The 25,809-nt window shown below is 45.2% G+C and overlaps 1 protein-coding gene across 5 annotated transcripts in view; it reads right to left on the bottom strand.

Annotated features, from left to right (window-relative positions):
• Positions 1-25,809, bottom strand: part of TSPAN9 (tetraspanin 9) — a 419,005-nt gene that overhangs the window by 191,611 nt on the left and 201,585 nt on the right. The gene's annotated exons all lie outside the window — the stretch shown is intronic.

Here is a 25,809-nt window from a genome sequence, read left to right as displayed (position 1 = left end):
CTTAAAAAGAATAAAAATCAGAGGCACAGTTCACTCATACATCTGAAAATGGTTTACATTTAGAATGTGAAGAAATAAGAATTACATACACTTAACTGAGCCTACCCTATCTTTCTATATGAGTCGTCATTCCAAATATACCTCCTTATTATAATGCAACAAACCCAAAACAGAAATTCCTGCGAAGACAAAACGGGCAGCCTCCTCTGGAGATGGGTAATGCTGTTGCATTAAATTGCACCCCATGCAAAGATGTAGCAGATTACCCACCCTGATGGGCAGCTGATTGCGGCAGGGACAGAGGGGGCGAGTCTAGGGCAGCAAATCATGCACAGAGGCATCAAGCAGTCTCCTCTCTGTATACGTTTTTGGTGCTCACAGGAGGTGTTAATTATTTATTTCATTTCACAGGCACTATAGCAATTCCTTTATAGCACGCTAGTGTGCCCTGGCATACAATTTGACAATCACTATTCTACCTGTGCTGTTCTAGAGATGTTTTGCATCACCATATGATGTTCTTGGTAGGGCCAGCTGCCACTTTCGTGTTCCTCTGCTAACAGAGATGTCATACAGAAGATGTGGGATTTTTATGTTGTTGGATTTTTTTTACAAGAGTCTAAGAGGAGACTGGAAGCAGAGGGGGTGGGGCGGGGGGTGGGGTGGAGAACAGCAGGTTTTTCAGGCCCAGCATGCCTTTATCTTCATTTCAGTATCAGCCATAATGGTCTTCCACAAAGCAAATAGGCTAACCCTACTAGTCATCCAAAAACTTCACTCTATGGTACTTGGATAAAATATTATCCAAGTAAACACTTATCTGTGTGCACAGGCTGCTACCGCCAGCAAGAGATAAGTCTGGCAGGCACAAATCAAGCAAAATGTGACAAATGCATTGGTTTATTGCTATGCATCCGTGAAAATTTACTGACCAAAGCAAATCCAATATTTCTAAATGATCCACAGAGGACATAGTCACACCTCCCATAAAACCTCCTGTTCTCTTTCCATCAAAACCACACACTCAGTTTTCCTCTAGTCAAATGTTCCCTCTTGTTTTAGGAATAACCAATTCACTTAGGTGCTGCCAGAGAGAACAATTCACGATACTCTATACCAGTGTTCCCAACTTTGTGGAAGCTCAGAAACAGCTTTTTTCGGAATTAAAATTGGATACATAACACCAGAGATACATTTGTATATCTATGTATATGTATATATACTTTTTTATTGGGGAAACTAATAAATAACATGCTTAAAATGCATTCAGAGAGGTTAGTAATGAAAAGGAAAAACTGATTCCATTTCAAATTTACACATTATTTATATTACAAGTTGCACATTATCTATAACATCTATAAGATAGTTCAATAAATCTTGTCTAGTATTACCTTGAGAAGTGAGACTTTTTGGAATCATTTTTCTTTACATTAACTCAATCCCAAATATTCTTGTAGGAAGTCAGTGCGGTCATTCACACAATCAAAAACTGTGTTCTACCCAGGTTTCAGAGCTGTGTGCTCCCAATTTTTGGTTGTGTGGAAGCAAGGTAAGAGAAAAACCTGAGTAGAAGTGATTGTGTGGAAGCAAGGCAGGAGGAAAAGCTACCCAGGTTTTCCTCCTACCTTGCTTTCACACAATCACTTCTACCCAGATTTCGCTCCTACCTTGCTTTCATGCAACCAAAAATTAGACCTGGGTAGTACACAATTAGACCTGGGTAGATTAGACCTGGGTAGTACACAAAAACCAGACCTGGGTAGTACACAATTTTTGAGATTGTTCTCACATAAGAACAACCCAGCTGGATCAGGCCCAAGGTCCATCCAGTCCAGCATCTTGTTTCCCACAGTGGCCCACCAGATGCCTCTAAGAAGTCCACAGGCAAGAGGTGAAGGTATGCCCTCTCTCTAGCTGTTGCTCCCCTGCAACTGGTATTAAGATGCATCATGCCTCTGAGGCTGGAGGTGGCCTATAGCCCAGGTTGGTAGCCCAGCCTGGGTTAGGCTGCACATGAGAACTGCCGAGATCAGGACCAATTCCAGTGAGGCAATGCCGCCTAACCTGGCTTTGTAGCCCAATATTTACCCTGGGTTAATACAGGCACAATAATAAGGCACAAGCGCTCACTTAACCCAGGCTCTGCGGTCATGTGACCACTCAGCTGCTTACAGCCCACATGGTCACACAGATAGGCACCTAGATCTCCCATCTCTTGGGGGAATTCCCCAATGCACTGCACTTGGCGCACAGTGCATTGTGAGATATGTGGAGGCCAGGACGTGTCGTCCAGTGTTTGCTCATCTGGGAGTGTGGTCCACACTACCAACAACATTCCTGCAATTGTCATTCCTCCAAGCTGAGTGAAGCGCAGACTTCTGCCCCCCTGGCCCCCACCCTGAGTGTATAAATGACTTATTTGATTGTGTGAATGACCTCAGTGTGTATCATCAGCACCCTATGCCATGTTCTTCTGCACCAACAACCAGTCCTTGGAACATCTTGCATTTCTGTGTTTCATCTTGTGTGTTTGTGACAGTTAGTCACTGTCATGAGTCCACAATATTTACCTTGGCTCACTAGCTATTCAATATTTGTGGTAACCACTGACACCCCGCCCCCTTGGATGATTCTCTTGCTGATACTGTGCTTTGGCCTTGGTGAAGTTGGCACCTCCTCCGAAAGCACAGTGAGAAGAGAGAATAACTACCCCTGAAGCAAAGGAAGGTTGGTTTCACGCCTGCAAGCTGAGCTTTTGAAGGAGAAAGCAGCAGTGCCATGCTGCTACTTCCACCTCATACTGCAAAAGCCCAATTAGAAGGAGGGTTTTGTGGTTAACATGAGAGACAGGCACCGGTGCTTGGCAAGCAGGCAAGTGGATTTCCAGAACCCTTGGTACTCCTCTGCATCCTGATTGCAAGGAAGCATGCCCACAGCAGTGGCTTACGCAGAGACAAAATGGGCAGCCTCGTCTGAGCTCAGGTAGTTTGGTTTCATCTCTGCATTGCGAGCAACTGGGCCATTCCATCACTCAAAATGCAGAGACACAGGAGAGTTCCTACAGCAGAATGCTTCCCAGCAGAGGAGGATTGTCAGGAAGTAAGGTGAGAGCAATCCATCATTAAGCAGACAGCCTTCTCTCTGAGCAGTTCCTTTGGTTTTACAGGAGCCTTCAATTATTTATTGTATGCTCTTTCTCTTGGCACACTAGCAGTTCTCTTGTGGCACACTATTTAGGAATTCCTGCTCTAAGTATATGTCCTCTTCTGGCAGAATAATCAATTTTTAGTAATCTTTAACCTAAATTGTTTATATTGGTATCAACCTCATAATACATTTATATCAATTAGCAGGTGAAAACTATTACTTTTAGAATTAGCGTGTTCCTGTGCTTTGCGGGGTGAGGGGGAATTCACACCAGGTACATTTTTCCCTTTCATTTTTAGGAACGTAGGAAGCTGCCTTCTACCAAGTCAGACCAAAGGTCCATCTAGCTCATTATTGTCTACACAGACTGACAACGGCTTCTCCAAGGTTGCAGGCAGGAGTCTCTCTCAGCCGTATCTGGAGGTGCCAGGGAGGGAACTTGGAACCTTCTTGCTCTTCCCAGAGTGGCCCCATCTCCTAAGGAGAATATCTTGCAGTGCTCACATGTAGTCTCCTATTCAAATGCAAGCCAGGGCAGACCTTGCTTAGCAAAGGGCAATTCATGCTTGCTACCACAAGACCAGCTCTCCTCTCCATTTTTATGTGATAACCTAGTTTTATAAAGGCCCTTATGGATGCTAAACAACAACGGACTACTTCTTGAGATTCATAGCATTCATGGTGTTTTGTGCACCTATGAAGAAAAATACACTTAGATGACCATTCAAACATTAGAAAGAAGTTTCCAACACACACACACCCCAAGCAAGTTATTTCCATGCTAAAGGTAAAGTGTGTTGTCGAGTCGGTGTCAACTCCTGGCGATCACAGAGCCATGTGATCTTCTTTGGTAGAATACAGGAGGCGTTTATCATTGCCTCCTCCCACGTAGTATGAGACTATGCCTTTCAGCATCTTCCTATATCTCTGCTGCCCGATATAAGTGTTTCCCATAGTTTGGGAAACATACCAGCGGGGATTCAAATGGGCAACCTCTGGCTTGCTAGTCAAGTCATATCCCACTGCGCCATTAGGTAGCTAGAAAAGACAAACTATGAAGCTATTCTGAGTTCTATAACACACTAGAAACCTATAGTTAATACTACATTTTATATGCTCAGGTTCAGAAAGAATCCCTTGCACTGTTACCTCTAATTTTTTCCATCTGTTTGCAGAATGAGTTTTGTTCTAGGTGGCAGTGTGTGCACATGTACATTCAGAGTGGGACCTTCCAGATTCAACTTGAGTGGGATCTAAAATTAATTGAGCAGACATTAAAAAAAACTTGTGAGCGTGCACATGTGCATATGCCTTAGACGGTGGCATTTGACTTGGGCCAATCATGGTTAGGGACAGCCTTTTCTTTACTGGCATACGTTCTAAACTCCTGCAGTATCCCAGTCCCTTTCTCATCCATGACTGACCATTATTATGTAACTCCCCCCCCCCACTTGCTTTATCTGTGCAACTAAGCAGACCCTGCAATTAAGCCTATTGTCATGGCCCAACTTGTGTTGTCACCACACCTGCTCACAGTACTGACTCTGAGTCAGACTCTGAGGAGATGGGACCAATGTGGATCCCAGTTCTGGACCATGAACTGGACCAAAACAAAGGAGCCAGGACCAGCCCTGGACTATGACCAGGGCCAGGGCCAGCCTCTCTACACCACTGTACCCTCTGATCTGAACATCAGTGCCAACAACAACAACCACTTCAGGAGGAGATAGTAGAGGAGAGGAGGGACAGATTCCAGAGGGCTGCCACTTTAAGGATTTGGCTTTCTAGACAAGGAGGTGGAGCCCAGGAGGTGCAGTCTAGGCGCAAGAGTACTTAAGGACTCAGTTTGCTCCTAAACAGCATCAAGTCAACTTGTCTGCTAGGACATCTCCAAGATCCTGTTGGCCTGCTTCACTTGCTTTTCCTTTCTCTGCCCTTCCCTTTCCTCACCTATTGTTTTGCTTTTTTCCTCACCATGCTCTGCCTTCCCTTGTGGACAATGCAGACAGGACACATATTACCTTCCTCATCCAGCTTGCATCAACTCAGTTCATGTATGAAGGTTTCCAGCCTTCTCTTCTACTTAGTCAATACCTCTTCCTGGTTTCCTTCCGCTTCTGTGTCTGTCACAGTCCTGCTTTCTGTTCTGGCTTGCCTAGAAGTGAACCAGGGGGTAACTATAATAGGGCAAGGGGAGACAGTTGTCTGGGGGCCCACTGCCTTGGGGTACCCCCCCCCCAGAGGCAACTCACATGACTGACTCCCCCAGCGACACACCCGCCTGGGCTTCCTTCAGTTGTATTCATCCTCCGAAATTGATGTGAGTATTAAGACCTGGAGCTACCAGAACAGCATGTCTTTCTCTAGTACCATTAAATGACTTGCATCGTCCACAATTTACAAAACCTTTTAAAAAATAATTATACGCTTTTTGTTACCACTAATCAGCCTCATTTAATATTTCTTTACTTCGTGAGCTGAGCTTCAGTGGCAGGGGGCATTTTAAAATCTTGTCTCTGGGCCCACTCCAACCTTGCTACGCCCCTGAAGTGAACCTTTCCTTTTTCTCAGCTTATGGTTTTCCTCATTCAACATAGAGTAAAGGCAGAAGTAATGCTTTTAGGGTTATGAGGCCAGGCTGTAAGTGGCTTACCCAGAGGCGCTTTTACCCCCAGACCTTGGGGACCTGGTCTGTGGCCTCCAAGGTCCAGGGGGACCTTCTGCTGCCACTCCACCCTGTACCTGCCCCACTGCCCCAAACCATGGTTCCGAACCCTTCAAGAATTCAAGCCACCATGTGCGCAGCCAGGGGGGGTGGGGGTGAGCCGAGCAGGCCTCCCCCACTCCCGTGGTCGTGGCATCGGCGGGTGGCGCAGGAGCAACCGCTGGGCCTGACCGTTTGGCCCAACAGCCCTTGAGAGCTATGCAGGCGCGCTGGAGCTTCCTCGCAGTTCTCAAGGGTTTCTGGGCCAGCGGTCAGGCCCAGTGGCCACTCCCACTCTGCCCATCGATGCCACCACCACGGGGATTGGGGGAGGCCTGCTTGGCTCACCCCCAACCCCACCTCCTGGCTGCGCACATGGCAGCTTGAATTCTTGAAGGGTTCGTTGCCGCAAGGCTGTGGCGGGGTGGGATGGTGGCAAGAGCCCCCCCTTAACTTTTTAAATTTTTAACTCACAGCGGGGGGGGGGGGCTCCAAAGCCCTTCAGGTCCGGGCACCAAATCTACCTAGGTGAACCCCTGGCCTTACCACATCTGAAACAAATGTACCTTCCCCTCTCCTGACTAGTGCTCTGAGAAACAAAATTCTGCATATTTATAGCATTAAAAAGTTGGGGCTGGAGTGCACCAACTGACTAGCACCTCTGATGTTACCAGTGCTCCCCACTCCCAATATTCAGTGTAGTTCTGCAATTTTTAAAAGAATATTTGCAAGGTGTCTCTGTGCATTTTGAATAAAATGCAGGACAAACATATAAACAAACATGCATGTGTGATTGTAAAAAAAGAGAAGGGCAGACATTCCCACAGAAACATGGGGTGTATGTCTGCCATGCAAACTGCAAAGCCAGATTCATTCTGACACTATTGCATAAATACTATGTCTGTCTTCTTTCATTGTCTGCCTTTCTGGAAAAAGACCCTTGCTTGTTGCCAACTTTGTTCTCAGCCTCTGCCTCGACAATCTTGCCTCACTAAACACTTTCCCTACTTCAGAGATGCTGTTCTCATAAAGAGGCACCAATTTTGAATTCCATGAGACATTTTGGCAAATGGAATGTCTTCACACCAAGAAATATCCCACCCATTTTCAAAACCGAATTCCTTTACCAGCCATACAAAGTCCTGAAAGAAAGCTATGTTTATTCTGCTTTTGCTCAACCCTGCGTCTCTTACACACAAAATACCCAAGGGGGCTGAAATCTCACTTAACATGAGGTGCATATGTTTGTTTGTTTGTTAACACTGTGTATGAACACATTTCTATTGGTAAAAATACATTTTTAAAAAATAAATAAGATGTATTTCTTCAAAGGTAGATTTTTGCTTTCACCAAGCATGCAATGTTATTTGGAGAATTTTCTCTATGCATAGAATCTTTGAGATGCATTAGAAATTCATCTCCAGTCAACTAGTGCTCAGCCGTTTCTAGAAAGGCAATATCAGTATGAAAATAGGTATGGCTTGGCTTGTAACAGATCATACCATTAATCCATATAATCCCTTCTCCGATCTATGACAGCAGAAAGTAACAGATGCCACAGAGAAGTCGGAGGTTTATGACCTGAAGCATCTGAATTTCCACATCTTCTATTCCTTTTTCTAAAATCATCCTGTCTGATGAATTGGTGATATACTCCCCTCCTCTGTAAAATTTCAAGTGCTTTTATTACAATCACTAGCAAAACACCCATCACAATGATGGCTGAAATATGTGTGGAGGGAAAGCCTGACAAGCTTGTATAACCCCTGGGGTCTGTAGCACATCTCCATGCTCTGAATATAGACATACCATCCCCTGCAGGTTTCCTGTCAGTGAGGACCAGGCCACCCAATAACAGGAGTGGTCTGGAGGGCAGGTTTTGTCCTCCCAGAAACCTATAAGTGAGCACTACTTTCTCCCACAGGATTGAATGGCAGCTATTCACTCCTAGGGGAGAATGTAAAGAGGCGAGCTCATGAACCCCCTTGGAACAGGAATTAAATCTGCTACCTGTCCCTGCTGACCATAACCACTGAGAATCAAGCTTACCTCAATCTACATAGCCTTGTTCTAGGTTCTGTTTCTTTGGATCAAACTACACACCACATTGAGCCCATTATTCAGGCTGAGGGGCTTGCTTCTTACTCAGTAAACAAATGTTGCAGAGAGGTCTGATTCTGTTTTGGGCCATGGAATTGTGGGGTGGTTTTAACACATTGCCCCTGCAATAGTCCCAATCTGAGTCCTTCTTCCGTGCTATTTGCTCCAGGAAAGAAAACTGGGTGAACACTCTGTAGTGTCCAGAGAACTGGGAAATACATTTCCCATGCATGGAAATATATTCCCATCCATAGGAAGGGCTCTGGATGCTGCTATTCATGCTCACAGCAGCACTTAAGCTGTGAAGGTCATGTTCAGGCAGGTGGGGAGTGCTCTAAACTTATTCAGAACTAGCCTGATTTAAAGCCAGATGGGGAGAAGGAAGATTGTCCATCACTAAAGAACTAGGTACAAAAAATATCCATCTGAGAACACAGAGATCTTTGAACTGGAGCTGAAGATACACAGACAGAAGTAAAATCAAAAATAAAATCTTACTTCTAATATTCTGCTATTCCATTTATTTTGATGCCCTCTTGTTCTATTTTCCTTGGGTCTATTACAAGTTATTTTTGTAGGTCCTTTTCATACCCATCCCTTTATCATCCTTCCAGTTGATCTAAAAGCACACTAATCCGTTTGGTTAGCCCTTATATGGAAATCTCTCTCCATGGCGCCTTCAACTTCAGTCACTCCTTCCCATTCCTGCTATACCTTTTTTTCTTTCAGCGAGTACAGTAAATCTCTCCAGCTCTTCCACTAAAAAGACTTAAAATACTCTAGCTAAGAGTTAACTAGATAAAATAATCTCTCTTGCGTGCGCTCTCTCTCTCTCTCTCTCTCTCTCTCTCACACACACACCCCTACCTCTGCCTCTATAGTTGGGATCTGGAGAACTACATCAAGTGTACCCAAATATTGGGCATGCCCATTGTGATTTCTGACTCCCCACCCCCTCTCCTTTGAACAGCAGATTCTTCCTCCATGCTCTTATCAAAATCTGCTTTGGAAAGCTACCTCATTTTCAAAAACAAGTTTGCAACATAGCACAGCATGCTGAATAAGAACCAAATTAGATAGTATGTCTATTGCATGATTGGGGTCTGTGCACTCCCCCCGCCACACTCCTAAAGTAAAATAAATAGCATGCCCTGGGAAACCAAGGTGAAGCAGGCCCCTGCCATGAACTCAATCTGGATCAGGGACCCCACCCTCTATGACTGGTATTTGCCAAGGGAAAAAGCTCCCACTGGTGCCAATATAGCACCATTCTTTGGAGGTAAATAGCAGCTATGGTGAGGGGCTGACCTGGATATAGACTGTGGGGAACAGAGAGTTATAGCCCATGCCACCCTTGCTGTGGTCCCAATCCAGACTGGCTTCCCATGTGTGCTATTTAAGTCTTTAAAAAAAAAAAAAAAAAAACCAAGCATCCAGGCCCTAATCATAAGATGGGGATGGGCCATTCGTTACATAGTTACTTGGATTCCAGCACACAGAGGCGGAAAGATCTCAAAATCCTGTATTACAAACAATTACTATATCAAAACTTCATATCATCTTGATAAACAGTTTTTATTTTATTCTTGCTATAAGCAAAACCCATATTTAATTCTCAAAGACGTACTTGTGTCGCAGCCCTCACGAGAGTTCAGAGAGCTGCCAGAGAGCCACAGGACAGGCGGGTGGGGGGAGTGGCAGTGGCAGTTAACAGCAACAGCGATGGCAGGCGGATGACGGCTGGGGAGGAAGGAAATGGCGGGAGGGGAGGCAGAAGCTGGCAGGTGGGCGGGGAAAGGAAGAAGCGGGGAGAAGGATGAAGCAGGCGGGGGGGGCAATTGGGCATGGCAATTGGGGGGGCGGCAGCAGGTGGGCAGCTAGAGGTGCAGATGTTCTGCGCCCGGCCCAGCTAGTTTGTAAGTAAATACTGTTAGGAGCTCAGGGTCTGAGTAATACATTGGTTTTACAGTACATGGCCATTCCCTAGGGTCTTGCTTAAGGCAATGCCTGATCAGGGTACCTGAAATAGGACAAAAAATGCTCATTCTATACAGGAGACCATCGTTTTTTGTAGGAGTTCTGTTCCAGGAAATGCCTGCAAACAGTGAATCTTTGATATTTGAGTGCTTAACCTAACCCCCAAAACAGGGTTAGGTTTGGAAGTCAGGTGGGTGAGTGGCTGGGACAGTTAGAGAGTGTGCCATCCATTCATGCTGCCTCTTTAAGTCTCCCTGTGCACCAGATGGGAAGCAGGGAGATGGGAAACCTTCTCCCTGTAGCTGGCATGTAGGGAGGCTTAAAGAGGCAGTGCGAGTGGCCTTCCTCACCACCTTAGAGAGGCAGCGAGGAAGGCACCCGGCCACTTGTGCCACTTCTTAAAGTCTCCCCGTACAAATGGGGAGGCTTTAGGAAGTGGCGCGAGTGGCTGAGAGCCTTCCTTGTTGCCTCTCTGAGCTCTGGAAGGCTTAGAGAGCCTGCAGGGAAGGCACCCAGACACTCGCACCACTTCTTAAAGTCTCCCCGCTGTGAGTCCATGAATAGGCGAATCCACTAAGTGGGAACCCATGGGAAACGGAGGTCTCCTGTATACCATTTCTAACTGGAAATGTTATGGTCCTTATGGACTTGAGCACTTGAGAGCAAGTGAGCAGACTCAGGATGAACTGGAGATACACTGGTTTCACAGAAATCTGAAGCAAGAAAATCTAAGGGACCCTAACTCCCCCTCCTCCCAACTGTCCCCATGTTAGTGAATGGGGCAGAACATTCATCAGCTCAGATAGTTACAAGCAGCAGGTGATGCAACTCAGTGGCAAGGATGGGGACGAAGGACGGCTTCAGCAAAAAGAGTGGGAAATTTCTCACTCTGAACAACCCCTTCTCTTTCTGGGGGCAAAGCTGTCTAACAGCCTCCATGGGGGAGGGGGGGGTGCTCAAACTCAACAGGCAGGTAACCTTGTTCTGTATCTGACAGGGCAAGAGAATGACAGAGTTAAGCTCTTAGTGTTATAAAGTACTGCCTTCCTAGATGCTGGCAGGCAGGTTTTGAGGGAATTTCCTCACAACTCCCCAGCTTTATGGGAACACTCCCAGTAGAGCCAGCCATAGAACTTCTCACTGCACGGGGGAAGTGGGGAGCATGCACAACAAAAGATATTTGCAAATAAAGACTTTTGTCCTCAATTCTGTGCATAAAAGCAGAACTACACATTATCAGAAATGCAGAGCTGTTACTGAAAACAGCATTCCTTTAAACTGAGCTCTCCCCCATCCCCTCTCTAAGTATTATCACTTACCCCATGATGCAACATCATAATTGGCTTCCACTGGTAGGCAATCATACAATGTGATGCCATGGGACAAATGTCACTGCATGTTATATATATGGGAAAGTCAACAGGGAGTGGAGTTGGGGGGCATCCTTGTGTTTTTCATCATTTTATTTATGATTTTGTTCAGATGTATAGACCATTTCAAAGCAGTGCTTTCCAAGCCATTCACAATAAAATCTGATTACAAACAGTACAGCAACATTATAAACAATCATCATTACACAGCAAGAAAATTCAAGGCAAGAATTAAAAGAACAGTTCTCCTGTTAAGACACAGCAGTTGGTTCTAATTACAAATAGGTTACCACAAATGCAAACGCAAGGCAAACACTCTCCAAAATAGAACAATTCCTGCTAGTCTTCTGACAGCAGACAGGGAGATGGACAGGCAACCCTCCTTTAGAAAAGAATTCCACAATTAAGGGGGACCTAGACCCAGGACAATGTGTAGTTCAACCCATTTCATTAAGGAGCACTGTGGAGGCACTGTACATGGCACTGCAAGCACACTTGCTGTGACTTCACTAGTGTTACAATAACACACACACACAAGAAAGGATAGAGGGCAGACTCTTTGGCCGGAAGTGCCAGGCACGTGCACACATCACGCTCACTCGCACGCTTCTCCAACGTGTGCAAGCGAGCGCAACCTGTGTGCGTGCACCCTGCACTTCTGGCCAAAGAGGTAACTGGGTGGCAGGGAGGTATGCTGCTGCCCCAATGGAGCCTTTACTAATGGAGTGCTGGGGGGGGATGGAGGAAGGGGTTAGTGCATCCTCCCCCGCCCTTAGTTATCCCCCCCACCTGCCCGGTTCCATTCACATCCCTAACTTGCACCAGGAAGCAGTGGGCAATTGGCACTTCCTAGTAAAAGTCCCTAAGTATACAGTGACTAATATCTGCACTTTGCACTGGGATCCACACAACAGTGCAACTGGTTCCAAACTCGCAAAACGTTTTTTTTTAACAGCAACTGCAATATGGTGGTGAGCTACTTTTTAAAGTGAACGTGCGGCCATGCTTGTGGTAGCAAGCATGATTTGCCCTTTTAGCTAAGCAACGTCTACCCTGGTTGCATATGAATGGGAGACTAGAAGTGTGAGCACTTTAAGATCTTCCCCTTAGGGGATGAAGCCGTTCTGGGAAGAGCAGAAGGTTTCAAGTCCCCTCTCTGGCTTCTCCAAGATAAGGCTGAGAGAGAGTCCTGCCTGCAACCTTGGAGAAGCTGCTTATGTGTAGAAAATACTGAGCTAGATGGACCAATGGTCTGACTCATTATATGGCAGCTTCCTATGTTCCTATGAAGGTACTTTTAAAAGCAGATAGTGATATGGCATGATGATGGGAGTAGTGGCCTAAAGGGGGGAAAGCAAAAAAATGCCACTGAATATATCCAAGGTCCTTGGCCATGCCTAAGGTAGCTTTTTGGACCCCCCAGCCTGTCTGTTTATTCTGGGAAATTCTGGTGAAACACAACTGTTATGTGAACTGAGAAATGACTCTCAAGCTGGGTGGTTAAAAGCCTTTTTGAATATTAAAATCCAAATTAATAGTCCCTTTTTAAAAAAGCTCCTTCTAAGGGGTGAGTGGGTGTATGTTTGAGGGAGGGAGCGGGGCTGAGATTCTCCCTAAACATAGTACAGAAAAATGGGCTGGCTTGCTCAGTTCCTTACATTTCATGCTCTGGCACATCCATTGCTGCCGTACCTCTTTTCTGCACCAACTCAGGCAAAGGGCTGTTTGTCATTTCACACAGCTAGCTAGCAAAAAAAAAAAAAGGCAGACAAGGTCTCATCGTAAGTAGCTGACATAAGCAAAACTGCACCTTGGCCAACAAAGTGATGCAGATATAATAGTACCTATTACAGCCGCAACTGTCAGCCCACTTATTCCAGAGCCTGTGGTTTAATGGTCTGATTTACCTCAGTATATCCCTGTTTCAAAATTATTTTCAAATACACAGGAAAAATAAAGACGGAAACAGAGCAGCAGGCTTATAAAATCAGACAGGTAGACATTCTGTGGGGGTATCAGAATATTTCTAATGCCACGCTTCCCCAAAATATAATGCTTTCTTAAATCTTGAAATGAAGAAGAGAAAAACAAACAAGGCTCATTGCACTCTAGTTATATTGCATATACTGTGGAATGCTGGAGACAAAGATTCAATTATGCTGTATGATCACGAGAAGAAGAATGGTGCACAGCCATGGTTTTCTTTGATGTTTTCACTGCAATGATTCACACCGCTGCATCACATTTTAAACAGAAACATGGCTTGAATTTTCAGCAGTTCAAGGTGTTGCAGGCACAGCGGAAACTTTGTAGAAACTTCTGGCTGTGTACATTTCCCACCCATCCACGTTGCATATAAAGCTTCACTGGCTCTCAGGCCACAGAATCAGGACTTATGTCATGAGAATCATATCCGCATTAATCAATGCTATCAGCTGTTTGTCAAGGGATTTTAACCAGGCCTGTCCCAAGCAGGTGCCATGGAGAAATGCTGCCCCCCACCAGAATGCATTTGGTAGCGAACCCTCATCTCCTCCCTTTACCCATGGCATGCTTGTCTCTCAGCACCAACCCCCATCTCCTTCTATCTGTGGCACGTGAACCATGCTGTGCACTAAATCAACCCCTTCTATGCCCACCCACTCACTCCATCTTTCCCCCCACTTGCAGTGCACAAAACACACTGCATATTAATTCCCTCACCTCTACCAACCCTGCCCTTCCTCATCTCCCCTGCAGTGGTGGCAGTCTCTCTCCCTTCCTCATCCCACCCTTTTGAAAGGCAGGGGGTGGGGAATGGAGCAGAAGGAAAGTTTGTGAAGAAGAGGAGGAGCAGCAGCAGCAGCAGCAGCACAGTGTTTGCATGGGGAGCTGGCAGCTACCAATAGGCAGGGGTAACCATCCACGGGCTCATCCTAAAGGCATTTTGACATTGTGGACTCTGTGCTGATATACCACCAGGGTTATCCCAGCACACCATTCCACCGATATGAACTCACTGTTAACACAACTCCATTGGTAAAGAGACTAAAAGCAGATGATGTAAGAGACACGTTGGGGGAACAGCAAGACTAATCATGATCCTAAACATCTTCAGACCCTGGCTCCACCCCTGATGATGGCATAATATTATACTGACAAAATAAAAGGCATTTATGTAAATACTACTAAGGAACTGCCAATTCTTCTTGCTCTGCCTCAAGAGCCCTGACTAAATATAGGATTCTGATGCAGAACACTATCAGCACCATATAAATCAGCATATAAACCCATTACTCAGATGTACAGCATGGGGGCTATAGCATTCACATGATCTTACAGTAGGTCATGTGGCCTTAGAGTAGACCATGCAAGGGGGAACTTTGATGATGCAAGCTAGTGAAAGGGCACATGGCTAAAAGAAAGAGAAAAAAGGCAGCATTCCGAACAAACAGCTTGGCCTGAGAACAAAAATAGGAAGAGCAGATTGCTGACACAAGCACCCCAAATAAACATTCACTATACTCCTTACACTGGAGGTCAAGGATATTGCCTTAGATGCCACAAATCTAAGCAAGACAGCAGAATTCTGGGCCACAAAGTGAGACGGTTGCATATGGCTTTCATTTTGCAACCTCCCCAAAATATGGGTGGGGGATGTGCATTGGCGAGCTAAACCTCCCTCCCACAACAGAGATTATGGAAAGCCATAATGGAAAGACAGCATGGTGTAGTGAGTCACCATGTAAGACTAGGAGCAGGAAGATATAGGTTTAAATCTCTACTCTGCCTTGCAGTTCACTCTCCCTTTTCAGCTGCAACTATCCCATAGGGCTGTTGTGATAATAAAATAAGGGGAGGGAACAAGAGTTTGGCTATAATTAAGTGGAAGGGTTCAAAGAACATGCCCCCCCAGCTCTTGAGGCCCCCCCCCCATAGCTCTACCCCTCCTTATTTGCTTCATTATCTCCCTCACTCTGAGGGGCTGCTGGGCAGAGGGACGAACATGAGCCCACTCTCCCCTAGCTACACCCCTGGGAGGGAAGGAGATGTTTTCTAAGTAGTAGGATAGATAAAAATATAATACAAAGAAATATGTAGTAGTAGTGTCCCCCCCCCCTCAGAAACACACAGGGTATGCATGCATCATGCAGAAAGGAGAGGCTGATACCTATGCAACCCCCTGCAGTTATGCATTCACTTGGTGCCAGACAAGCCATTCTAACCATTGCTACTGTTGCCCAAACACTCATGATCTCTTTTGCCTTAGAGGATCATAGCCTGGGCACACGGAGCAAAAACAAACTGCAAGTATGGTTGCACTGCGCTCCTTCCATGGATTGGGTGAGGCCTATAAGCAAAGAAGCAGCCATGGCGAGTATGAATCCATTGTCACGCACTGGCTTGGGATCAACAGTATCCAACTGCCTCCCTTCATCTGATCCTGTTCTTAGGCTGTGGAAGTGGCCTCAGAAGTGCTGGTAAGGGGGTTAATTGTCACCCTTCCCATCTACCAGCTGTCAGGGAGAGGGTTAAGACTGCTCCTCACCAGGAGACTCTCGGTCCAATTCACTCCCATCTCTCCAGCCCTCCTCATCCCTGGCCATCCAAGCCTTAGATAAAGCCCTGCAATCAGGGCAATCCCAACCACCCTCTCCTGACTCTGCCCTCTCCAACATAGCTGCCTGCATCCTCCCTCCTTCAGCTGTTGCCTGCCTTGCCAGCTGTTGAGCCCCTGCCTTCTCCTCTTTGCCACCAAGAGGCAACTGGCCCATCCATGGTCTGTGGGTTCCTGTGTGTCCTGGCTCTCCCTGGCAAATGTGCAGGGTCCCAGCTGACTTTGCCTGTACTCAGGGACTGTATTGCCTCCGTCTTCTTCGCCCCTCAACTGGGTGAGCACTCAGGCCTGACCACAGCCAGTGGGAAGGCCTGACACCCACTTTCTTGTACTAGTGGGCCCCTGAAATCTGCTTGATAAACAGTCATATATCAGTTAAACCATATCTAGCAAGGAGATGGAGCAATGGTAAAAATAGAATGTGCTACCCTGCTGTTTGGTTCTGCAGGTCTCAAAAACATGTGAGTCCTCCTAGGACTGGAAGGCTGGCAACTCTTGTTTTCAGAACCCATCCAGTCAATGATGCTGACAATAAAAATTTTGCATTTGCAACTAAGGCCTTATCATCAGGTATGGTTGCAGAAAGATCTCTCTTCCTCTCCCGTCTACAAGTCACATCAACTATTGTCAGAAAAGGAGTCACAGTGGAAGGAGGAGATCCAAGACGAAGGGTCTTCCTCTTCCACCAAGACTCAAGATCTACTCCTTATTCACACTATGTCCACTTGAGCTCCAGCAAACGCCACATAACTTATATTCCCTTTGGCTGCTGCTGGCATGATAAACTATGTTTACACCAAACATTTTCTAGGTGCAATTAGCAAATAAATACAAGTTCAACAGCTTGAGGGCCCTGCCACCCAAGCAGTTATGATTGTTAATTAAGTACTTGGTGCTTTGTAGAATAGCCTAAGCAAAAATGAAATCCATGACCAAAGGAATTTATCATGTACATTTCAGCCACAGGGGAGGCAAATTGGGAGGAAGGGAGAGGCAAGGTTAACAAGGGTTTAATGTGTACAAATGCAGGCTGAAGATTTATTTCGTCTGAGGATGAAGATCAAGAAGGTAAGTGAAAGGATTCACAGAAAAGGCAGGATATGAAGCAGGATTTGAGGGAAGAGATGTAAGTGGCATCCCATAGGTGCTCAAGTGGGGGACTCAGGAGAGGTCAAGGGATAAAGGCACAGCAAGGGAGGCCATAATTAAAGAGACAAGAGATTTTGGCGGGTGATTGTGGAGGGTAGATTTGGAGGGAAATGGCTACAAATGAGGAAATAACAGAAAATACAGGATCAGAAATAAGTGAATTAAGGACATCACTTGAAGTGCCATACAGTCTGTAGAAGTGCTCAAGAGAATGCAGAACCAGTTGCGGCTGTTGAGGTCTGAAGTTGGTGAGGCCAGTTTGGGATTTTGGTCACACCACTACAATACACATACCTTGTGGGCGGTGAACGGACACACTTTTGGATAACTACAGCATGTCAATAAGAAGCCCTTAAAGATTCCCAGGGTAATAGTAGAGCATCTGCATGCATTTAGTAGGTAGCTAACTGATATTGCTTAATTCTGTTGCCTCAACTAACCTACTTTACAGTAATGTTTTTAATGGTTCATGAAATTGAATCTATGAAGTACAGGAGAACCCTGTGATCTATGGGGCTTCCGTTTCACGGGTGGGGGGATAGCGAAACCATGGATAACGGGGCATTAGGGCTATGGGAATGGGATAGTAGGTTCCCTAGCCACAAAACACAAGGAGAAAATATGAGTGGGGGTGGGGGGGAAGAGATGAGCAAAAAGAGGGGGAAATTGGGGGGAGTACCCTACTGTGCTCTATGTATCCCCAACTGTCCAACAATGCCCCCCAAATGCTGGGTTTTTGATCCCCCCCAACCACATTTAACAAAACAATAGAAAAGAACCAGCAAATGGCTCCCTTAGTTAAAATGGCGGGTGGAAATGTCTTCTGAGGTCATTTTCACCCATGCACAAACTGTGGATACATGAGTCTTAACCCTGTCAGTGCCTGATTTTTTTTGCATACACCAAGGTTGGGTGGCAATTACTCAACTGCGGATAAACAAAACCGCAGATGCCGAGTCCATGATTAACAGGGTTATCCTGTACTTTTAACACTCAGGAACATAAAATAAATAATATTATTCACCATACTGAACACCAGTTTCCATATTCCCAAACATAAAGTGTTTCCTACAGTACACACAAATATAAAACCGACACATAACTGTGGAGGTCAAGGGAATCTGTCAAGAATAGTTTCAGTAGGAGTTGCCAACCCTAACTGGAAGACACATTCCAAAATAAAGGCCTACTAGCCTAGGTCTACTTGCCTTGAATTCCATCCACTGAAGACAGACCCTTCTGTTGTGTCTAGAAACAGCAAATCAAATGGGGAAGGGAATTATCTGCTCTCTAGAACTGTGCCTCTTCTTTCCAATATGCCAACTGGTCTCCCTGTGCATGGTCCAGCTCTCACAGTTGAATGTTGACCAATCAGAAAGAAGTTGTATCTGAAGAAGTTGTATCTGAAGGGATATCCAAGGGGCTAGCTCTGCCCAAGATTACTTTATGCCATTGTGCTTTGTGCTTTATGTGATTGGCTGAAAATTCCTCTTTGCGGAACATTTCTATTAACTGATCATTTGCCAACTGAGCAGTTTCCATGGGACCTTTCCTGCTAAGAGAGGCCCAAGACAAGAGAAGTCAGTCTGGCCCTCGTTGTATTGAGAAGACTGGAGCAGAGAAACCTTGTCATGTGCTCTGTAATCTGCAGGTCCCTTCCTCTGCCAGCAAGAGCCTAAACTCATGATTCAGACATGAGAGAAACAATGGAAAAATAAAAATAAAACCAGGATTAAATAGCCAGCCAGAGTTTTAGGTCACACAGAAGTCTTTAATTGATTTAATGCAATTAAATATTTAATTTAATTTCTTTCTTTCTTTTTTTCTTGGGAGGGCCTGGCTGCATTTAACCCTAAAGTGGAGCCTTAGCTATGCAAAACACATGTTTTCATAATAATCATTATAGATCTTCAATGTGATCCTTGATGCTTTGAAGTACTTGTTGCCTTCTGGTGTACCATGTAGCTTTACAATCATTCTTCAAATTTGACCTTCCCACTAATAGTTCATCAGCTTCAAAGTCATTTTAATGTATGTATTTATTTTGATTTATGTAACAAGCCTCATTTTTGAGCCTTTACCTCTTCCGTGCATGCAGCCTGCTACGAGTGGTATTATCATGGGATAATCTGTCAGTTTAAAAATTAAAAAAGACCTTTTGCCAGTAACCATTGAAGCTATGCAATTAAATGACATATCTTGCCTAAAGGTGTGGGGGGGGGGATATGACATACACCAAGAGACATCAGATACTGTATCCATCTCCTTCAGTGCACAAGAACTCAAGCTAAATGTTTCTCATCTATTCTGCATGAGAGACAAGGAGCAGAGCGAAAATGAAGGAAAGGTAAAACTCTTAATGTAATCCAGCAGGTTTATATAACAGCTGCTATTCATGAGCTTGGTAGTGGTGGTGTCAGCTCTTATTATTGGGGTGTGAGAGCTTTAAAATGACAGAGAAGGAAAGAAGAGTGGGGGAAGGAAGAAAGTGGGGGGAACTCAGGTCTCAAATCAACAGGGCACAGTCTATCAGTCCAGAGACATTATACCATCATGAAATTACCTGGTCCACAGTATGAGCCATTTAACTTTTATTATGCATTAATTAATGAACCATTTTAAACAGGCATATTATAGCAACATCTATTGTACAGTTTTATGGCCTTATTTGCATGAAGGAAGGCTCATTTACACTTGGGGAGGACGCCATGCATAAGCTGTGATGCCATGCATTCTGTGCCTTGTACAGGGTATAAAAAGATTTGGCACCCTGCAGTCCGAGAGCATTCTAGAGGCCAAGCCCATATTCACATCCATTCTGAAAGCCCTCTGCAAAGCTCAAGATCCTTGGTGCAAGAAGACCTGCTTATCCTCTAATTAACATATGACTAGAAAATGTTGCAAAAATCCTTCCCAAGGAATTAAGAAACAAAACAAAAACCAATATGCCTTTCAATTTGCTCCTATCCAGTCTTTGGAGCCTCAAAAATTCATCCTGGTGAATTGCTTAGCTCTATTTGAACTGAGATTAGTGTCCAGGGCATGAACAAAATAAAAAAATATGTACTGTAGTGCAACCAACATTATGAATTAATTTAGAACACTCAAGTGAAGTTTTAAAGCCAATATAATATGGTGCATCTAACATTATGACTTAATGTAGAACTCTTAAGAAACACATTTTTTTTTCTGAGAGCTCTGAAAAAATACCTGAAATTGTGATCCCGTTTCTGAATTGAAATTAGGGGAGTTCGCTTATCACAAGTTGCTGCACACGTTGCACCATCTGTGAAACTTTTGTTCCAAAATATTTTCTGACTTATAAGTTTTAATGGATTTGGTCTCCAAAGATGTTCTAAGGACCTGCAGCAGTTTTCAGTTTTTCAAAACCCAAGAGGCAACTTTACTCACAATTCTTAAACAAGGGACACGCTTTTATTATTTTATTCTGTCTCTCACATATAAATATATACATATTACATACACATACACACATGACAGACACACACACACAACAGACACACACACAAACAATATACAAATATATTAATGTTATGTATATAGTTGTGGGGGTAGATCAGTTTTTCTCCTCTTGTCTCCTCTGTTCATTGCCTTCTTTTGCTCACTCTTGTATATTTAAAAAAGGAAAGGGGAAGTGAGGGAAATAATTTTGGTGCTGATTAAATCCATTCTATAGAGGCTAACTTGTTAATACATTGACCTCCAATCCACAAGCTGGAGGTCAATGCTTAAACATATACACAACTGGGAAATAGCCAGAATCCAATATATTTAGACACAGAGGCCTGCAAACTCTTCATGGGCACACACAGACATACGCATTCAAATTCTACAAGCCAAACAATACTGCAGCAAGAACACTTCAGGCAAACTAAAAGAATTATACCAACTAGCTATTTATAGTTGTGGTACCACTATATTGTGTTATCTGGAGAATGCCATAGGGAGGAGTGTTTCTGGAAAATGCATAAATATATTTAAGGAAGAAAGAAGATAAGTTAATGATTGAGGGAAAGGTAAAAATATGATTAACAAATGGAGGCTACTATTAAAACAGCCACAAAAACTTCTCAGGGTTGTATTTTTCATTACATTTTAAAGACAAAGTTGCATCCATTTAATTAATTAATTAAGTCAGTCCAGTCCAGTCCACCCAATAATTAAGATTCAAGGAGATTTGTATAGTTTAAATTTTTTAAAATGCAAGTCGCTTGTTGTAAGTGAATGTCAGCAATGTATCCCAGAAAAGCCAAACGACAGAGCTACCGAAAGGAAAACTCAGATGACTCCTACCTTAAATACACCCTTTCTCTCTGGAATGTAGGGACCCTAGTGGGGGCAATCGTTCCCTGGCCACCAGGGTCTGTTGGGCACCAAGGTACCCCCTAGCTTTTGGCCAGAGCACCCCTTTACCCCCTCCCACACCCAGGTAGTGAACAAAGTGCTCGCCATCAGGGGAACTTTGTTATCCATGGATCTGACATCCATAGTTTAATGTATACGTGGTCAGGTAACTGACACTCAACCTTGACATACATGGGGGTAAACAGTCAAAAAGGGTTCACGAGTTTGGAATGGCTGGAAATGACATCCAAGGCCATTTCTGGCCAGCATTTTAAGGACAGGAACCATTTTGCGGCTCATTTGCAAAAATAAAATAAAATAATAATCATGATTTTTCACCCAAAAAATGGACCTTTTGGGGGGGCATCACTGGACATCTGGGGACCTGCAGAGCACAGTACAGCACTTTCCCCCTATTATACTGACCCTTTCCAGCCATTTTTAGCCTCCCCCCCTCCAGAAATCTAACCCCCCACCCTAAGTCCCATGGATGCAATGACTCGGTATCAATGATGCGATGACATGGTTATAGCGGAGGGTGGAACCCCCGTGGATACTGGAGTTCACCTGTAATAATTATAATTATTATATGTTCTGACAGACAGGTAAGACTAATTAACTGTTAATCAGGAAGGGCACATGAATAACCAAATACATTTTTATTCATGGAATCTGTAGTAAGATAAAACAATTAAAATCTCTCCCTCTGAATAAATGCAAGAAAGGGCATGTGTTCAAAACTTACATAGTGCATGCTGCAAATATGGATATTTACCTCCTTCCCCCATTTATTTCATTTGTCTTGGTGCAACCTTTTACAGCTTCTTTCAACATTCCTTGGCTTTCAAATTCACACTGCTATTTTACTTCAGAGAAAATGTGATGACATCTAAGGGATGAGAAGAATGCTCCTGCTTCCCAAGAAAATTGATGTCTTAACAAATTTCTGTGTACTTCCCACTAAATCCCTCAAATGTTTTGGCTGAATAGAAATTACCAATGTCACCATGAAATTTCACTTTGGATAAAATCTGATGGCAGCTCTATTCTTTTCCTGGAGCTTTCAAAACTCCCGTCTAGCTACAGAAGTTCCTTTGCCAGTTCTACCCAGAACAGCTGTTCTATCTCACTCTGACCTGTCAAGTAGTCCTTCTAATCTTACTCAGAATCTTGCCTGCTGTTGTCTGCCTCTCTACCACTGCTGTTATTGCAAGAGCCTTCAGTATTTCATTCATTTATTTCTATCCCACTGATAACTAGATGAAAGAAGAAGATGATGGGGGGGCAGGGGAGAGATCAGAAGACAAAGTTTTGGCAACTTGACAATCAGAACAAACAAATAAGTGGGAAGCAGAAAGCTATAATAACCCAGGTACCCCCTACATGTAACCTATCACCCATAAGGACAAAACAATCCCAGCCAAGTGGGGGAGGGGAAAATGCCCTCCTGATTTCTTCAAGAACAGGAGTATACAATAAGTGTGTGTGTGGGGGGGGGATTGTCTCTGAAGGAAGGCATTCAGCATGCTTTGAGATATAAAATAGTAGTGAAATAAGGGCGGGGAAAGAGTCCTCAGTGTTTCAGAATCCTTTGCAGAACTTGTCTCCCAAAGGCTGGGAACACAGAAGTGAACACATCACCTTGTACTGCTGCATGAACAAATATATGGACGCCCAAGTTGCCACCCTACACATTTTATCAAGAACTACCTGTAGGCGGCCGGCCTTTGGGGGTGGGACTGAGGGCTGGAGGATGGTTGTTCCGTGGGTGGGTGGATTTTTGGGTCAAAGTGCTGTTTTTATTGCCCTGAGTTGTGCCAGGCCTAGTTCATGAGATGTGTTTGAGCTCTCCTGAGGGGGATGATGCAGGGGGTGCACCTGGCAGCCTTGGGGCAGCTATTGCTGTAGTGGTAGGAAATGGAAGAAATGGCGCTGGCAGAACAGCTGGCTGTTACAGGGGAAGAGAAATTAGTAATCTAGCAACTATTTCTACTTCCAACTGTTCTGACAACTCTCAGGCCTTGGGGAGCAGCACCAACTATTCACAGAGCCTGACCTTGCTCCTTTGTAATGCCAGGTCAGTTCAAAATAAGACCGAAATTGTTCATGATCTGATCATGGATGAGCGAGCTGACCTGGCATGTATAACTGAGACCTGGTTGGGGGAGGCGAGTGGTCCAGTGTAGGCTCAGCTTCTCCCTCCAGGTTACTCTGTTGTGGAGCAGGTTAGGGGAAGTGGGTGGGAGGGTGGAGTGGCTGTGGTCAATAAAAACACTATCTCCCTTACCAGGGCCCCTGTGAGACAGTTGACTTATATTGAGTGTGTATTTCTGAGGCTGGGAACTAGGGATAGATTGGGGAGTCTGTTGGTGTACCGCTCTCCCCGCTGTCCAACTGACTCCCTAACTGAGCTGACGGAGCTGGTCGTGGAGTTGGTGTTGGAGTCTCCCAGGCTTTTGGTGCTGGGGGACTTCAATATCCACTTTGGGACTGGCTTGTCTGGTGCAGCTCAGGAGTTCATAGCGGCCATGACAACTATGAGCCTATCCCAATTAATTTTTGAACCAACTCACGTTGCCGGCCACACACTGGATTTGGTCTTCTGTTCACATCAGGGGGGTGTTCCATGGGTGGGGGATCCAGTGGTTACCCCATTGTCATGGACGGACCACTACCTGGTTAAGGTTGGTACCACGGTCACAATCCACCCCTGCAGGGGTGATGGACCTATTAGGATGGTCCACCCAAAAAGGCTGCTGGAGCCCAGCAGGTTTCCAAAAGGCCTTGGAGGGTTTCGATGTTGGTGCGGCCAGTGATTCTGTCGATGCCCTGGTGGGAACCTGGAATAGGGAACTCACCAGGGCAGTAGATATTATTGCTCCTAAGCATCCCTCCAGGCCTGCTTCTAAGATGGCTCCCTGGTACACGGAGGAGTTGCGGGGGATGAAACGGCTTGGCAGGCGACTGGAACGCAAGTGGAGGAGAACTCAGCTCGAATCTGACAGGATGCAGCATAGAACCCATTTGAAGACCTACGCAATGGCAGTGTGCACAGCAAAAAAGCGTTTTTGGTCAGCGCGCATTGTGTCTGCGGGTTCACGTACGGCAGAGTTATCCTGAGTGGTGAGGAGTATAATTTCTGCTCCTTCTGCTTCAAATCAGCTCCCAGAGATACTCTGCTGTGACGCCTTTAGTGGGTTCTTTGCAGATAAAATCTCCTGTATTCGGGCCGACTTGGGCTCCACTATTTCTGCAGGGTCTGTGAGGGAGGTATCCCACGATCCCTCTTGCAGTGTTAAGTTGGATCAGTTTCAATCTGCGACTCCTGATGATGTGGACAAGCTGATTGGAGCGGTATGGCCTATCACTTGTTCTCTGGATCCTTGCCCAGCCTGGCTGCTTCAATCTAGTGGAGAGATTGTTGGAGATGGCCTAGTTAATATCATAAATGCATCGCTGAGGGAGGGTAGGGTGCCTCCCTGTTTGAAGGAGGCAATAGTTACACCGCTTCTTAAGAAGCGTTCCCTGGATTCCTCAGCGATGGATAGTTATAGGCCAATCTCCAATCTCCCCTGGCTGGGCAAGGTAATCGAGAGGGTGGTGGCTAACCAGCTCCAGGCGGTTATGGAGGAAACTGATTATCTAGACCCATTTCAAACTGGCTTTAGAATGGGCTATGGGGTTGAGACAGCCTTGGTCAGCCTGATGGATGACCTTTACTGGGGAATCGACAGAGGGAGCGTGACTCTGTTGGTCCTCTTGGATCTCTCAGTGGCGTTCGATACCATCGACCATGGTATCCTTCTGGGTCGCCTGGGGGAGTTGGGAATAGGGGGCACTGCTCTGCAGTGGTTCCGTTCCTATCTCTCGGGTAGATCCCAGATGGTGGAGCTTGGTGATAGTCGCTTCTCAAAGCAGGAGCTGTTATATGGAGTCCCTCAGGGCTCCATTCTGTCACCAATGCTTTTCAATATCTACATGAAACCGCTGGGTGAGGTCATCAGGAGATTTGGTGCTGGGTGTTATCAGTATGCTGATGACACCCAAATCTACTTCTCCTTTTCATCTTCAGGAAATAGCACTCATTCTCTAAATGCCTGCCTACAGGCAGTAATGGGCTGGATGAGGGAGAACAAATTGAAGCTGAATCTAAGCAAGATGGAGGTGCTCATTGTGGGGGCTCAGAATCTGAGGAGTGAGTTAGTTCTTCCGTGCTGGATGGGGTTACACTCCCTCAGAAGGAGCAGGTGCGCAGCTTGATAGTACTCCTGGACCCAGGCCTCACCCTGGTTTCTCAGGTGGAGGCCATGGCCAGGAGTGCTTTCTATCAGCTTCGGCTGATTCGACAGCAGCACCCATTCCTTGAGGAGGATGACCTCAAAACAGTGGTGCACCAGCTG

This window comes from Hemicordylus capensis, chromosome 5 (assembly GCF_027244095.1).
Source record: "Hemicordylus capensis ecotype Gifberg chromosome 5, rHemCap1.1.pri, whole genome shotgun sequence".
NCBI lineage: Eukaryota > Metazoa > Chordata > Lepidosauria > Squamata > Cordylidae > Hemicordylus > Hemicordylus capensis.
Note: the sequence above shows the minus strand (reverse complement) of the source record. Positions and strands in the feature narration are given on the sequence as shown.